We start from the raw sequence: 17,085 nt of genomic DNA on the forward strand, positions 1-17,085 counted from the left end.
TTTTTTAATTCTAAATTGAGCCCAATTCTATACTGAGGTCTCTTTTCTCCTATTGTAATAGTTCCTGAATTAAATCTGTTTTCACCATTTTATTTTTTTATTTTTTTATTTTTTAAAGATTTTATTTATTTATTTGACAGAGAAAGACACAGCGAGAGAGGGAACACAGGCAGGGGGAATGGGAGAGGGAGAGGCAGGCCTCCTGTGGAGCAGGGAGCCCCATGCGGAACTCGGAGCTCGATCCCAGGACCTGAGCTGAAGGCAGACGCTTAACGACTGAGCCACACAGGCACCCCTGTTTTCACCATTTTAACTACTTACTGTCCAACTCTTGTTTTTGTTTGACACATTCTCATAGTGATACTGTATGCCTGTCACGCTGACTTATTTGTTAATTACTTCTCAGAACATTTCTTGCTTTTCCACATCTCCCTGCCTCTCCTCCTGCCTAGGAATATCATTTTTTCAATTCTCTGCCAGGTTAATTTCCTAGTCACTCTTCAAGACCAAGTTTGTATCATTAATTAGCCAAGTCTCCTCCTTTCCATTCCTAAAATCACTACCACCACTCAGGCCCTCAAAATTTCTTGGCTGGATGACTGCCAACAATCTACATTCTCCAGGTCTCCGGCGTTGACCCTTTCACATCCATCTTCCATCCACCAGCCAGTTGATTTAAAATGCAAATTTGATCAGCTTATCTGTTACTTGGAATCTTTTTTTTTTAATTGAAAAATGAAGTGATTCTTATTTTATCTTTAACAAGCAAGGTATGTGCTGAGAAATACCAACATCACAATTGGTTTAGAAAGCTGCAGACTTTCATCTTCTCCAAGTGCTCCATCCCCCCAGTCCGGAGAGTCCCTGACTCCTCTAGTGTAGACCAGGCTCTTCTAAATTGGTATTCCTCCTTCCTGGGTGCTGCCTGTCCTCTCCATGAGGAAGAAGAGGAGGAGAAGGATGGGGGGGGGAAGCAGCAGCAAAAGAATACAAAGAAAGGAAAGGGGGGGAACTATGTAGAGAGGAGAAAATGCTGGGGAGAGAATATATGCAAATACCCACTTGAAAAAGGAGCATCACACTTTTTCTTTTAACTCTCTCTTCTTGGCTTTCCTCTCCCTCAAAAACATCTCTACAGTACTGAGGATTTTCCCAATTGAAAAGTCTTCCAGAGGGGCGCCTGGGTGGCTCAGTCTTTAAGTGTCTGCTGTTAAGCCTCTGCCTTCAGCTCAGGTCATGATCCCAGGGTCCTGGGATGGAGCCCTGCATTGGGCTCCCTGCTCAGCAGGAAGCCTGCTTCTCCCTCTCCCACCCCCACTTGTGTTCCCTCTCTCCTGTCTCGCTCTCTTTCTGTCAAATAAATAAATAAAACATAAAAAAAAAAAAAAAAGAAAGAAAGAAAAGTCTTCCAGAACATATTTCTTGGCAAATATGAAGGCTCTTCTATAAACACTAACTTAGATACGGACCATCCAAATAAATGTGAGATTTGGGGAAAGTATATTCATTTATCCAACACATATTTATTGCGACCCTTTATGTGCCAGGCACTAAGCTTGGGAGCAGTGCTGAATAAGATAGATAAAGGCCTTTGGGAGCTGTCATTAGCATTGAGCTCATCTATACCCTCATGGTTCATAATCTGTTAAAATAAATGTCCTCTCTTGAAATCATAGCAGTGATAAAATATGAGATTAAAGTGTCTATCCCAAGGTTACATACAGGTAGGTGCTTAGTATAATTGCTTTGTAATGATAAAGTGATGGTACTATTAAAACTCTAAGTATAGGCAGGTAATTTCTCGAACTTTATAAGGCAAAGGAAAAAATAAATTTTTATCAAGAATATTAGAAAGAGCTATAAATCAAACAATTGGGACCTTCTAGGTAGACAAATAGATGTATTTAACCTGTGAGTATGCTATCAGAGTTATTGAAGATACTTCTTTCCTGCTGCGGATGTTTCTTCCATTTGACAGGAGCCCATTAGCGTATATATTAGTATAGTGCTTCTGATCTTCTGCCAACTCTGCACTCATTCCACCTGGGGGTAATGTTTGAAAAAAGAAATTGGGCATGAACAGCTCAGCTTCTTCTTGGAATATAACTGAAGAGAGGAGCCATGTATTATCTCTCTGCTTCTCCAGGGTCAGGCCCCGCCCATGCTGGGGCTAGAGGAGGGGTCTCCCTGGTTCCTGCCCTGCCTGCAACTGGGTATGTAGGTCTGAATAACTCTGGACTCAGTATTAGGAAGCCCACTTGCTCAGACATCAGCCCTCCAACCTAACATTGATCCGTAATAAAGGTGATTTTCTCTGCAAAGAGACTTTTTAGTGTAAAGCAGGTTAGACTCACCTTTTTGTCGGTTAGCACTCTCATGGTTTATACCATTCTTAAACAAAACATATCCAATAGCAACAACACAAATAAAACTAGAATTAAAGAAAGAAAACCAAAACAATTCTTTTGTGCTGGTAAGTGGAAACAATGTGTTTTTGCAAAGCACTAATGAGCAGTTTGTAGATTTTAAGAACTCCAGGCTTCAGCATTTTATTATGGAAAGTTCATAAAAAGAGTTGCCTGAGCAGAGACGGGAGCTCTTTTGGACTCGCATGCTCACCCGCAGTGGAAGTCAGGAGGATACATCAAGTGCGTCAAATAAATGACTAAAAATACATATATATGGTCTATCCAGACAACCAAGGATTCTTTAATAACTGAATTGTTTGAGTTCTGGCACTGACATAATAAAATCAAATGATTTCTTTTTTCTACTCTTAAGCGATATGGCCTAAATAAAATGTTCTTTCATATTGGCTCTTAGGGAATCAGGTTTTTCAGACTGCTGTGTCTCTAGGTTTTGTGCAAAACTGAATTCTTTACTTCCTCCCTAAATCTCTTCTTTTGTGTTTTTACTTAGTAAATGTTATTCACCATCATCCATCCAGGTTCCCAACTCAGAAACCTGGGTATTATTTCTGGCATCGTCCTGTCCCTCACTTTTCATAGCCAATCTGAGTCAACTCTACCTCCTAATTACCTCTCAAACTGGTACACTTCTTTTTTTTTTTAAGATTTTATTTATTTGACAGAGAGAAAGAGATACCGAGAGAGGGAACACAAGCAGGGGGAGTGGGAGAGAGAGAAGCAGGCTTCCCGCCGAGCAGGGAGCCAGATGCGGGGCTCGATCCCAGGACCGCGGGATCATGACCCGAGCCGAAGGCAGACGCTCAACAACTGAGCCACCCAGGTGCCCCAAACTGGTACACTTCTTTTCATTTTCACTGCCACTACCTTAGTTCAGGTCCTTTTCTTTTTTACTGAAATATATTTGACATGTAACATTGTATAAATTCCAGGGGTGTAACATGTTCCTTTGATACATTTATATATTGTAATATGATTGCCATTGTAGCAATAATTAGCACCTCTATCATGTTACATAGTGATCTTTTGTTTTCAGTAGCTGGAATAATGAAGTTCTAGTCTTTTAGCAAGTTTGATGATTAAAAAACAATATTATTGTCTATATTCACTGTACTGTGCGTCATATCTCTGGGGCTATTTTGCTACTTACTGTACTCTTGAACAACAGATAATTATGTACCCTTAAGCAACCTCTGTCCTGTCCCCTCACCCCCTATCCCCTGGTAATCATTTTATTCTCTGTTTTTACAAGTTCGGCTTTCTAAAATTCCGTATATATGTGATATCATAGAGTACTTGTCTTTCTCTGACTTATTTCACTTAGCATAAAGTGCTCAAATTGTTGTTCCATCCATGTTGTTCCAAATGGCAGAATGTCCTTCTTACCCATGATTGAATAATACTCCATTGTAAATGTTTACTGCGTTTTCTTTATCCATCCATCAGTGGACACCTAGGTTGTTTCCATATCTTGGCTACTGTAAATAATGCTGAAATGAACATGGTGGGGCAGACATCTCTTCAAGTTAGTGTTTTCATTTTCTTCAGATAAATACCCAGAAGTGAAATTTCTGGATCACATGGTAGTTCTATTTTTAATTTTTTGAGGAACCTCCATACTGTTTTTCATAGCGACTGCACCAATTTACATTCCCACCAACAGTACACAAGAGTTCCCCTTTTTCCAAATTCTTGCCAACACTTGTTATCTCTTGTCTTCTTGATTATAACCATTCTAACAGATGTGAGGTAATATCTCAGTGTGGTTTTAATTTGCACTTGCCTAATAATTAGTGATGTTGAGTGTCTTTTCAGGTACCTGTTGGTCATTTGGATGACTTCTTTGGGAAAAAGTCCATTTTTTTCTTATACCTATTTTTTTTTTAATTGGATTGTCTTTTTGTTACTGAATTGTGTGAGTTCTTTATATATTTTGGACATTAACTCCTTATCCAATATATGGTTTCCACAAATTTTCTCACATTCTATAGGTTGCCTTTTCATTTTGTTGTTTCTTTTGCTATACAAAAGCTTTTAATCTTGATGTAGTCTCATTTTTTTATTTTTGCTTTTATTTTTTTGTTCTTTTGGTGTCATATCCAAACAATCAATGCCAGGGCTCCTGGGTGGCTCAGTCGATTGGGCATCTACCTTCGGCTCAGGTTGTGATCTCAGAGTCCTGGGATGAAGCCCCACGTCGGACTCACTGCGGGGAGCCTGCTTCTCCCTCTTCTGCTCCTCTTCCTTCTGCTCTCTCTCTTTCTGTCAAATAAATAAATAAATAAATAAATCTTTTAAAAAAAATCATTGCCAAGACCAATGTCAAGGAGCTTCTTCCCTACATTTTCTTCTAGGAGTTTTATAGCATCTGGTATTATGTTTAAGTCCTTGATCCACTTCAAGTTAATTTTTGTGGGTGGTGTGAAATAGGGTTCCAATTTCCTTGCTGTATATGTTTTCCTAGTTTTCTCAGCACCATTTGTTGAAGCAACTATCCTTACCTCATTGGCTACCTTGTCAAATATTAGTTGACCATATAAACAAGGGTTTGATTCTGGGCTCTCTATTCTGTTCCACTGGGCTGTATGTCTATTTTTGTGCTGATACCATACCGTTTTTATTACTATAACTTCATAGTAGAGTTTGAAACCAAGAAGTGTGATACCTCTACCTTTGTTCTTTTTCCTCAGGATTTTTTCTTTGGCTATTCTGGGTCTTTTGTGGTTCCACACACATTTTAGGATTTTTTTTTTCATTTTTATGAAGAATGACATTGGTATTTTGATGGGGATTGCATTGAATCTATAGATGGCTTTGGGTCCTTTATATTTTGTACTTAGATGATAGAAACTGTGTATTGTTTCCCAGAAAATTTATTCTCCCCTTTATTTAGGGTAACATACACCTGTTGAGGTGCCAGGGTGGCTCAGTTGGTTAAGTGTTCGACTCTTGATCTCAGCTCAGGTCTTGATCTCAGGGTTGTAGGCTCAAGCCCCGTGTTGGGCTCCATGCTATTCACGGAGCCTACTTAAAAATAAGAAAATAAGTAAAGTAAACCCCTGTTTTTTAATTGGACACATGGCCTCACAAAATAAAAACTACATTTTGTAGCTAACTTTGCACGAGGCAATGGTCATGTGTCTGAATTCTGGCTAATGGGATAGGAGCTGAAGTGATGTGGAAATTCCAGGTCATAAACTTAAAGGGAAATACATCCCCTTCTTCATTTTTCTGTATCTCAGGCTGTAATGCATCTGTGGTAATGGTGAACTATCTTGCAACATACAGATGAGGGCAACAATTGAGACTCCATGGCCTGGAACTGCTGTCTACCAGCTCTGGATTGCTTCTGCCCAGACTTAGGGAAGAAAAAACTTTTATCTCACGTATACCACTTCTTTGGCAGGGAGGGTTTCTGTTATACTAACCAGATCTATGGAGTAATACCCTTGGATTAACACAACAACCTTTGATTAGTCTTCCCATCCTCACTTTTAACTTCTCCAGTAAAGTCAGAGTAATCATAGAATTCAAATTTGATCAGCTCATTCCCTGTCCTCCTCCACTTCCCAAGCCATTTCTTTCAGGGAGTACATTATACCTCAGCCTGGCATACCAACCCCTTCATAAACTGGCCTCTGCTTTATCTCTCCAGTCTCACTTCTTATCATTCCCAACTTCGTATGCCAAGCTCGAATTACATAGAACCATTTGCAGTCTCACAGAATAAGCCAAAGCTCTATCTGTACATATTGTTTTTTCTGCTTGGAACGCTCATTCCCCACACTCACTGGTTTCTCTGTCTGGCTCATTTCTACTTGTCCTTTAGGATTCAGGTCACCTCTTCTTGGAAGCTTTTCTTGCCCACCTAAGCATTGGTTAGAGTCCTTTCTTATGTATTCCCAAAGTACTCTGTGCATACTTTTGTCAAAGAATTTCCTGTTTGCTTGCCTACTTCCCTCCCCACCTCTCCCTTATCAACTTCCTGGAAAGCAAGGATTATTTTCTCATTCAGAGTGTATCACTATGTCCCGGCACAAACCTTGGCACAGAGTAGCACTCAAAAGATATTTATTCAGTGAGTGAATAAGTCAATGAATGAATGGATACCATGGAGTCATGAAAGTAATATTTGAATGGAATATAGAGACCTGCGTTTTGTCCCTGGTTCTGCCACTTCTTGGATGGTTTTAGTTGAAATCATTTCATTCCACTTCAACTGAGCCAGATAAACTCTCAGATTCCTCCCAGGTCTGTGATTTACAAATACATTATAGAGGGAAAAGTAACAGTATACAAGCTTACAGAGCTGACAACCATAAGGGGCTGCCTAAGTAATTCTTGTACTTAAAAATGTACTTTGAAGAAATATGCCAAATAGAAGCAAACTTTTATAGCCATATTTAAGTTCTTTCTACTCTGGTTTCTCTTCAGATCACATAAATCTTCCGCCTTTTACTTATAGCTTTTAAACTATGTTTGTACTATCAATTATTTTCATGAAATCTTTCAGAAATATCTATCATAATCTCTGAGCAGTAGAGATTATTAAATTCAGTGATAGTAGGTAAGTTTTTAGAGGCAGTAGCAGAGAGAGAAGCAGAGTCAGAATCTGATTCAGAATTGTCTTGATAGAATATCCTACCTATTGTAAAACAAACTAGTGATATTATAGAGTTAAACCAGTAAAGAAAGCAATGAATTTTAAAACAAATTGCAGATAGATGAAAACAGCAAATACCAGAGCTAAGGTATGAGATAACATTCTATTTTCGAATCACATAATTATGGGTTCTGGCAGCATTCTTCAGGGGTAATCATCTACTCTTCCGCTACCATTAAGCAAGGCTACTCCCAGTAGTCCCTAAACAGAGCAAGTTGTGCAATTCTTTAAAATGTTTGGAAAAAGAATACTCTACAACTCTTTTTCATACTTGCCCCAGTGCCATATGATACTGATAACAGAGGATTTTTATTTACCTTAACACTCATCTAGTTTCATCATTTTTATTTTATAGCTGAGGAAAAAGAGGTTCCAGATGGTTGTGATTTGGTCGAAGTCACATAGTAAGATTACGGCAGAGCCAGAACTAAACTCCAGTCTTGGGGCATCTGGGTGGCTCAGTCGGTTAAGTGTCTGCCTTTGACTCAGGTCATGATCCCGGGGTCCTGGGATCGAGCCCCACATTGGGCTCCCTACCCTGCGGGGAGCCTGCTTCTCCCTCTCCCTCTGCCTGCCGCTCCTCCCGCTTGTGCTCTCTCTCTCTCTCTGTCAAATAGGTAAATAAATAAATCTTAAAAAAATAAAAATAAAAATAAATAAATAAATAAACTCCAGTCTTTCTGATTTCCAGCTCCCTGCTCCAACCGTATCAAGAGAGCCTGTGACTTTCAGCACCTTCCCCATTTCACTCTCTGCGTCTCTTGGTAAATTTTTAATATGGACCCTGGCTCCCCAGCCAAGGCCTTATCTCTTGGTTAACAGATTGAACCAGTTTCCTAGCTGTGGTAGGCAGAATTCTAAGAGGGCCTCCCAACCGCCCGCCTCTGGTGTCCATGTTCTGTATAAGCCCTCCTTCAGGGGGTGGGCAGGACCCATGTATATGACGAAGTAGTTGCTCCCTTGACAGGTTACATTATACGACAAATGTATGATGGTCACCTTTGGTTACGCAGTGATAGAAAACAAATATATTAGCATTACATGGTTATATTTACTAAGAAAATGGAATGCAACCAGAATGTTGCTGTCTCAGTTTCCCTGATTTCTACTTCTGAAATGCTACATGGCTTTCCATCCTTCTCTTTCCTCCTGAGGTAGCAGATGAAAGATACCTCTTTCTCTCAATGTTACTAAAAGTGTCTCTCTCATATTACCTAATTTTCTTTCTCCTCTTAGTCATTCCCCACAACCTGCAAACGTGTAGGGTTTCCTACCCAGCATAACCTTTCTTTTCTTTTTAAAAAAGACTTTATTTTTAAATAATCTCTAGACCCAATGTGGGGCTTGAATTTACAATCCCAAGATCAAGAGTCAGATGCTCCACTGACTGAGCCAGCCAGGCACCCCGCAGCATAACCTTTCCATGACTCCAACTCTTTTTAACTCTGGTGCTTCTCCTTCCTTTCTCTGTGTCAAACCTGCTTGTTTCAGATCTACCGTACTGTTCCTAAAGAACACTGGGCTCAGCTGGGCCCAGATCCAGAATAAATAATACCCAGCAGGTTTCAGATCCTAGCTTAGTTAAGTGAAATAAGAACAACACAGTAGGGCACCACAGATACTGGTTCTGAGCTGGCCCTTGATCCTACATTGCCTCTACTTGCTTTCTTTTCTTAACCTGGCTGCTTAAACCTTCCAGTCTCGCTACACGATAGATTCATTCTCTGAGCTTTCAACTCTTTCTTTTTTCTCTAATCAGCAGGTTGTCTTCTCCTATCTGACATCATGCTAATTTGAGACTTTTTTCCAACTTAGAAAGAATGATGCAATGAACCCCATGTCCCCATCACCCAGCTTCAACGATCATCAACATAAACCCATGTTGGATTATGATTTTGTGTGTGTTTATGTTGTACATAGATTAAATGTACCCTCTAAACCATTTTTTAAAAAATTTTATTTACTTATTTGAGAAAGAGAACGGGCAAATGAGAGCAAGAGTGGTGGGGAGAGGCAGAGGGAGAGGGAGAAGCAGACTCCTCACCAAGCAGGGAGCCTGATGTAGGTCTCGATCCCAGGACCCTGAGATCATGACCTGAGTTGAAGGCAGATGCTTCACCGACTGGGCCATCCAGGCACCCCCCATGTTAACCATTTTTAAGTGTGAAGTTCAATAGGGTTAAATATATTCATATCATTGTGCAACAGATCTCTGGAACTTTTTCACCTTTTAATACTGAAACTCTATACTCACTAAATATTAATCATGTTGAATTAAAAAAAATCTCATTTATTTATTTACTTATTTATTTGAGAAAGAGAGCATGTTGGTGAGTGGGGGGAGGGGCTTAGGGGGAGGCAGAGGGAGAGAATCTCAAGCAGACTGTGCTGAGTGCAGAGCCCAATGCAGGGCTCCATCCCATGACCCTGAGATCCCGACCTGAGCTGAAATCAAGAGTCGGACCCTTAGTCTACTTAGTCACTCAGGAGCCCCTAATCATGTTGAATTTTATTTATTTATTTTTAAAGATTTTATTTATTTATTTACCAGAGAAAGAGAGAGGACAAGCAGGGGGAGTGGTAGGCAGAGGGAGGAGCAGACTCCCCACTGAGCAGGAAGCCCGATGTGGGACTCGATCCCAGGACTCTGGGATCACGATCTGAGCTGAAGGCAGACACTTAACCAACTGAGGTACCCAGACGTCCCTTGAATTATTTTTAAAGCAAATCCCAGACCTTATATAATTTCATTCATAAACACTCCAGTGTGTATTTTCAAGGAATAAAGGACTCCCTCTCCCTCTCTCTCTCTCTTTTTTTTACAACCACAAAACCCTTATGACACTTAAATCAAGGTTTCAGCAGGAAACAGATGACACATTCAAAATAAGATAACTTTAGGAGGGTTTATTTAAAGGTGGTGTGTATAGGGGAATCACAGGTTTGGTGCACTAACCCAAAGTAAGTGACTAAGTTGGTACTTCCTACAATGCCATATGGATAAGGGGAGGGAGTGGTTTCCTACCCAGCATAACCTTTCTTTGAGGTTTCCTACCTCAGCATGAGGTTTCCTACCTCAGCATAACTAGAATGTAGAAGAGTCAAGAAATGGGCACAAGAGATGAACAGGCATTTCTCCAAAGAAGACATACAAATGGCCAATAGACACATGAAAAAATGCTCAACATCACTCAGCATCAGGGAAATACAAATCAAAACCACAATGGGATACCACCTCACACCCGTCAGAATGGCTAAAATTAACAACTTAGGAAACAACAGAGGTTGGTGAGGATGCAGAAAAAGGGCAACCCTCTTACACTGTTGGTGGGAATGCAAACTGGTGCAGCCACTCTGGAAAACAGTAGGGAAGTTCCCCAGAAAGTTAAAAATAGAGCTACCCTATGACCCAGCAATTGCACTATTAGGTATTTATCCAAAGGATATAAACATAGTGATTCAAGGGGGGCACAGGCACCCCAATGTTTGTAGCAGCAATGTCCACAATAGTCAAACTATGGAAAGACCCCAGATGTCCATCGACAGATGAATGGATAAAGAAGAGGTGGTGTACACACACGCCCCCCCCCACATGAATATTACTCAGCCATCAAAAAGATTGAAATCTTGCCATTTGCAACAACATGGATGGAACTAGAGGATATTATGCTAAGCGAAATAAGTCAGTCAGAGAAAGAAAATTATAATATGAGTTCACTCATATGTGGAATTAAGAAACAAAACAGATGAACATGGGGAAAGGGAAGGAGAAATACGAGGAAAACAGAGAGGGTATAGGGGACCCACAGGTATAGTGCACTCATATAAACCATAAGAGACACTTAACTATAGGAAACAAACTGAGGGTAGCTGGAGGGGTGGTGGGTGGGGGAGTGGGGTAACATTAAGGAGGGCACTTGAAGAAATGTGCACTGGGTATTATATGCAACTGATGAATCACTGAATTTTACCTCTGAAACTAATAATACAGTATATGTTGATTAAATTGAATTTAAATTTAAAAATATTTTTAAAAAGAGTCTATAGAGTTGGCTGCTCTGAGAGAAATAAATAACTTTGTCCAAGAGACACAGTAAGCAAAATGTGACCTTGCAGGGAAGGAAGCTGGGGAATAATACCCTGATATTACTCTCCTCCCTCCCTAGAGTTCTTACCACTATTTTTCACTGGCCAAGTCCATCTAATAGTTAAAGGCAGGGAGGAGATATAGTTGACACGCAGGGCCAGCACTCCAGAGGAGAGAGCAGGCTAGAGAGTGGATCTAGAGGAACAAATGGAAAATATCAAAATAACAATTCTTAATGTCATTTAAAACCCAGTGATCAGAATTTGCTGTCTCACAATGTCTTTTATTTTATAGTTAGTTTTTTTTTTCTTTAATTCCCAAAACTTCACACATTGTATTTGGGTTGGAATGTGTGATGGCTAATTTTATGTGTCAATTTCACTGGGCCAGATGGTGCCCACATAGTTGATCAAACACTGTTCTGGGTGTTTCTGGATGAGTTTAATATTTATTTTTTTCTAAAGATTTTATTTATTTATTTGAGAGAGAGCCAATCAGAGAGAGCATGAGCAGGGCAGAGGGGCAGAAGGAGAGTGAGAAGCAGGCTCCCTGCTGAGCAGGGATCCCGATGAGGGGCTCAGTCCCAGGACCCTGGGATCATGAACTGAGCCAAAGGCAGACACTTAACCGACTGAGCCACCGAGGTGCCCCAAGTCTAATATTTAAACTGATAGACTGAGTGAAGCAGATTGCCCTCCATAACATGGGTGGGCCTTGTCCAATCAGTTGAAGGCCTGAATCAAACAAAAAGTCTGACCTGCCCCTGAATAAGAGGGAATTCCTCCTGTTGAATGGCCTTTGACCTGGATATAAGTTGTTTCCTACCTTCAGACGACTCAAATTGAAATATTGGCTCTTTTGGACCTTGAGTTTCCTGGCCTTCAGACTAGAACTATACCATCAGCTTTCTTGGTTCTGAGGCCTTCTGACTTAGACTGGAACTACATCATTGGCTCTCCTGGGTCTCCAGCTTGCCAACTGCAGATCTTGAGACTTGTCAGTCTCTATAATTGTGTGAACCAATTCCTTATAATAAATCTCTCTACCCCCATCTCCCTTGCCCTCCTCCCCACTCCCCACTCTCTCTCTCTGTCTCTTTCTCCTATTCTGTTTTTCTGGAGAACTGTGACTAATATAGTATGCTTCTTAAGTCTGTTTTATTCCATTTTTTTAAAAAGTTTATTTATTTAAATAATCTCTATACCCAACATGGGGCTTGAACCCATGACCCTAAGATCAAGAGCCTCATGTTCTTCTGACTGAGCTAGCCAGGTGCTCCTTGTTCCATTTTTTAATGACAGCTTTATTGAGATATGTGGTACAATAAGAAATATATATTTGGGCTTTGTCCCTGGTTCCTGACACAGAGTTTCTAAAATCCTTGGAATTTTCTGAGTAATAGAGGTGATAGAGCTTTTTTTGTTATTCACAAAAAGCTCCTTTCAAGCATGTCTGAGTTTATGCCAATAAGGTGATTCTTAGTGGGCCCCTAGATCAGTTCAGGATGGGGCTTGTTGCCAGAGGGACCAACCATGTGATTAGAGAGTTGAAACTTTCAGCCCCACCCACAGACCTCTGTGAAGGGTTGGGGCTGAAGACTGAGTTGAATCACCAATGACCAATGGTTTAATCAACCATGCCTACAAAATGGAACATCCATAAAAAGCTCCAGATGATGGGATTTGGAAATCTTCTGAGTTGGCAGAAACATTCATGTGCTAGGAGACCAGTGTACTGCAACTCCATGCAGAGAGACCTCCTGTGCTGAGTCTCTTCTGGACTTGCCCTAAGTACCTCTTCATTTGCCTGTTTATTTGTATCCTTTATAATAACTAGTGATATTAAGTAAAGTGTCTTCCTGAGCTTTGTGAGCCATTGTAGCAAATTACTGAACTTGGGGAGGATATTGTGGGAGCGCTGAATTTATAGCTGGTTGGTCAGAAGTACAGGTGGCAACCCGGGATTTGCAACTGGCACCTGAGATGGGGGCACTCTTGTGGGACTGAGCCCTTTACCTGCGAGGTCTATGCAAACTCTGGGTAGTGTCAGAATAGAAATGAACCATAAGACACCCAGTTGGTGTCTAGAGAGTTGGAGAATTGGCTGGTATGGGGGAAAAAACTACATACATTTCATGTCAGAGTGTTGTGAATAAAAACAGTTCAAGATAGAGTTCACATTTCATACAACTCACCCATTTAAAATATATAATTTATAGCTTTTAGGATACTCACAGAGTTGTGCAACCATGACAATTAATATTAGAACATTTTCATCATCCCCAAGGAAGCCTTATACCCATCAGTAGTCATTTCCCATTCTCCCTTTCTCTCTGCCCCTGGGAACCACTAATCTACTTTCTCTCTCTATGGATTTGTCTATTCTGGACATTTCATATAAATGGAATCCTACAACTTGTGGCCTTTTGTGTCTGGCTCCTTTCACTTACATAATGTTTTCAAGGTCCATCCATCCATGTTGTAGTTTGTATCAGTACTTTATTTCTTTGTATTGCCAAAAAATATATTCCATTGTATGTATACATGACATTTTATCCATTCATCAGTTGATGGGCATTTGGGTTGTTTCTATTTTTTGGCTATTATGAATAATACTGCTATAAATATTCATGTGCAAGTTTTGTGTAGACATAGCCTTCATTTCTTTTGGGTATATACCTAGGAATTGAATAGTTGGGTCACATGGTAACTTTATGTTTAACATTTTGAGGATCTGCCAGACTGTTTGCCAAAATAGTTATACCACCTTATATCCCCACCAAAAAAATATGATGGGTTCCAATTTCTCCACATTCTCATCAACACTTATAAATATCTGCCCTTTCTATTCTAATCATCTTAGAGGATGTGAAGTGGTATTTCACTGTGGTTTTGATTTGCATGTCCCTGATGTCCAATGATGTTGGAACATCTTTTCATATGTGTATTGGCCATTTGCATATTTTCTTTGGAGAAATGTCTATTGAAACTGTCCATTTTATTTATTTATTTATTTATTTATTTATTTGAGGGGTGCAGAGGAGAGGGAGAAAGAAAATCTTAAGCAAGCTCCATGCCCAGCACGGAGCCTGACGCAGGGCTTGATCTTACCACGTTGAGATCATGACCTGAGCTGAAATCAAGAGTCAGACGCTTAACTGGGTGAGCCACCCAAGTGCCCCAAAACTGTCCATTTTAAAACTGAATTATTTCTCATTTTATTATTGATTTTTCAAGGGGACACTGAGCCCGCATTGTAATAGATGCTACTGATGCTTCGTCTCCTTCCCATAGCTCGTGTCTGACTAGCTGCAGCTGGGGTGGACAGTTACGCACATGATGGCTTCCCACCGGAAGTACAATCATCTCTCTCAGCTTTTTGCGGCATGGAGTGTGGGGTAGTTAATGTCCCCAGCGTCAGTCTTCAACCAAGGGATTTAGAGGTATACATTTAGTTAGCTAACTAAATACTCAACTTCAGAGGGACAGTTCTCAAGTGCATATTCAACAGTTCTTCAGAGAGTCACAGGCGGGCTTGAGCCTCGTTGCCCACAGTGGTAAACATCTCAATAACACACCATTTACTGGCTTTCCCTCCTCTGTTCCATTCTTTCTACTACCTCATTCCAGCTTCTTAGGATCACTTCCTTAATAAACTACCTGCTTCCAAGGCCTTGTCTCAAGCTCTGTTTTAGGGGAAATGTAAATTAAGGCATGATCTCAAACACTTTAGTCCATGGCATTTATTCACTCAAAAACATTGACTGAGTGATTATAATGGATCAGGCTGTGTATTATGTGCTGAAAATACAATGGTGAATAAGAGATCGAGTCTGATGGGGCACACAGATTAATAGTCAATAATTGAATAGTGTAGTAAGCATCATAAACAGGGTAAACATGGGTACTATTAGTTGGGAAGTGTCACCAGGTATAGGATCCCTGAATTGTCCCTTTTGCTAGGTATTAAGAGAGAGTGGGTGACAGGACAAAGCAGACAGAAGCATCTTTAGCTTGGACTTTATACCCAACTCCTGGGCTTCAGTTTGGGATTGAGGTAAGCCTAAGTGGTATGCCCAGTCCTCCCTTCCTCTAGACCACACTCATTCGGCCTTCTTAGAGGGAGTCCCAGGTCAATCACACTGCATGAATCCAGTGGTGCTTCAAAAAAATTCAAATCTTAGCAAGGGAACTACTCCCTATCTCCCCAAAATTCCCCAAAGAGAACACATTCTGCCTGCAAAGCCAGAACTTTATCCCTTATGACACAAAACTTTGCCCTTTTGTAGTGTGGCCTTAAAACCTTGACCTTGCCACAACCATAATCCTTTTTAGCCCTATATTAAAGGGGGAAACTTGAGCTTGATTATCATTTAGAATGTGAAACTAATATAATGCCCTCCATCCCCCTTTCTTGGTGCCATATTCCTAAGTCTTCTGTTTGAAGGACTTTAGAACACTGTGCATATTTACTGAGAAAACTGCCCTGAGGCATTCTTACCTAAAACTCACTATTTTTAGGCTACTCTGCCAAATTAGTCCTAGCTCTTGGTATGTACTTTCTTTGCAAGTATCTTCCCATTAGTGAGGAATTTAGGTTCTGAATCCCAGTAAATGGTGGGGCCATCTGCTGCTTCCAGGGTTCCACCCAGGCTTTCCAGTTTTAACAGTTAAACATGGCGTTGAACTCCATCCAGTTTTTACCACCTCATGTCAAATGAACATCTTGGTGATAATCTAGTCTTCACCTGATGCTGAGAATTGATGCTATCTAGAATTTATATGGAGCTTCCGGAATTTTTCCTGTCTTAGCACTGGAACTACTCACTTATCTTTTCAGCCAGTCTCTAAACTCTTTGAGGCCACAAAATGTCTTATTTACCATTGTCTCTCCAGGGCATAGTGGTGTCAGTTGACTAAAGGAAGGCTTGTATTAGGTAAAGACTCTTTCAGTTGCTAAAGACAGAACACCCAACTCAGATTAGCTTAGGCAAAAACCCAAAACCAAACCAAGCCAAAACAACCCCAGCACATTATTAGTTCATGTAACTGCAAAGTCCAAGGCTCAAGTAATGTTATAAAGAGCTCATCTTTCTCCATTTTTTACTTTCTTCTCTGCTGTGTTTGGCTTTACTCTCAAGTAGGCCTTTAGATTGAGGTCCCTCGTGCAGCAAATGCAATTTTCAGTTCTGATGGGGCCCAATTGTCTTGGTCTGAATCATGTACCTATTCCTAAACCAGTCATAGAAGCCAGGAGAATGTGCTTCTCTGCTTGGCCAGACGTAGGCCACATGTTCATTCTTGAACCTGGAGGTGAGGGCGTCAGCTCCATGTAAGTACGGTGGATTGAGACTGGTGTGTGTGTTTATGTGCAGGGATGTATGGGGAGCATGGGTACTGGGGAGCCAAAGTAATTCCACGGTCACTCCCTTTGTAATTAAATGCATTTTCCTGAATTTGGACCCTTGTGGGACACGGATATCTGCCCACACCGGACTTGCCTGTGACTGTCAGCTCTTCCCTGAGGTGGGGGCCACCACTCCAGCCTGGAGTATTTCCCAGGCTCTGTCTACCCTGCTTACAGCTTGGTCCTGCTTGTCCTCTTCAGGCTCTAAATGTTCCCAGCAAGCTGCACAGTGCATGCAATGTCCTTTCAGACACTTTGGCAACTAGTGAGTCATGTATACAAAGAACCATTCAGAGGCAGAATGTGGTCAATTCTCTAAGAGAGTAGTGAAAAGATGTTTGGAGAGCAGAGATAAAGGCATACAACATCTGGCTGGAGCATGAGAGCAGACAAACGCTTCAGGGACTATCAAGCACCCAAGACAAGTTTAAGTGTAAGCTGAATAATGATAATAACAGTGATAGCAATGACAGAAGCTAGTACATATAGGACTTACCATATGT

The sequence above is a fragment of the Halichoerus grypus genome, chromosome 5 (genome assembly GCF_964656455.1).
Source record: "Halichoerus grypus chromosome 5, mHalGry1.hap1.1, whole genome shotgun sequence".
Classification (NCBI taxonomy): domain Eukaryota; kingdom Metazoa; phylum Chordata; class Mammalia; order Carnivora; family Phocidae; genus Halichoerus; species Halichoerus grypus.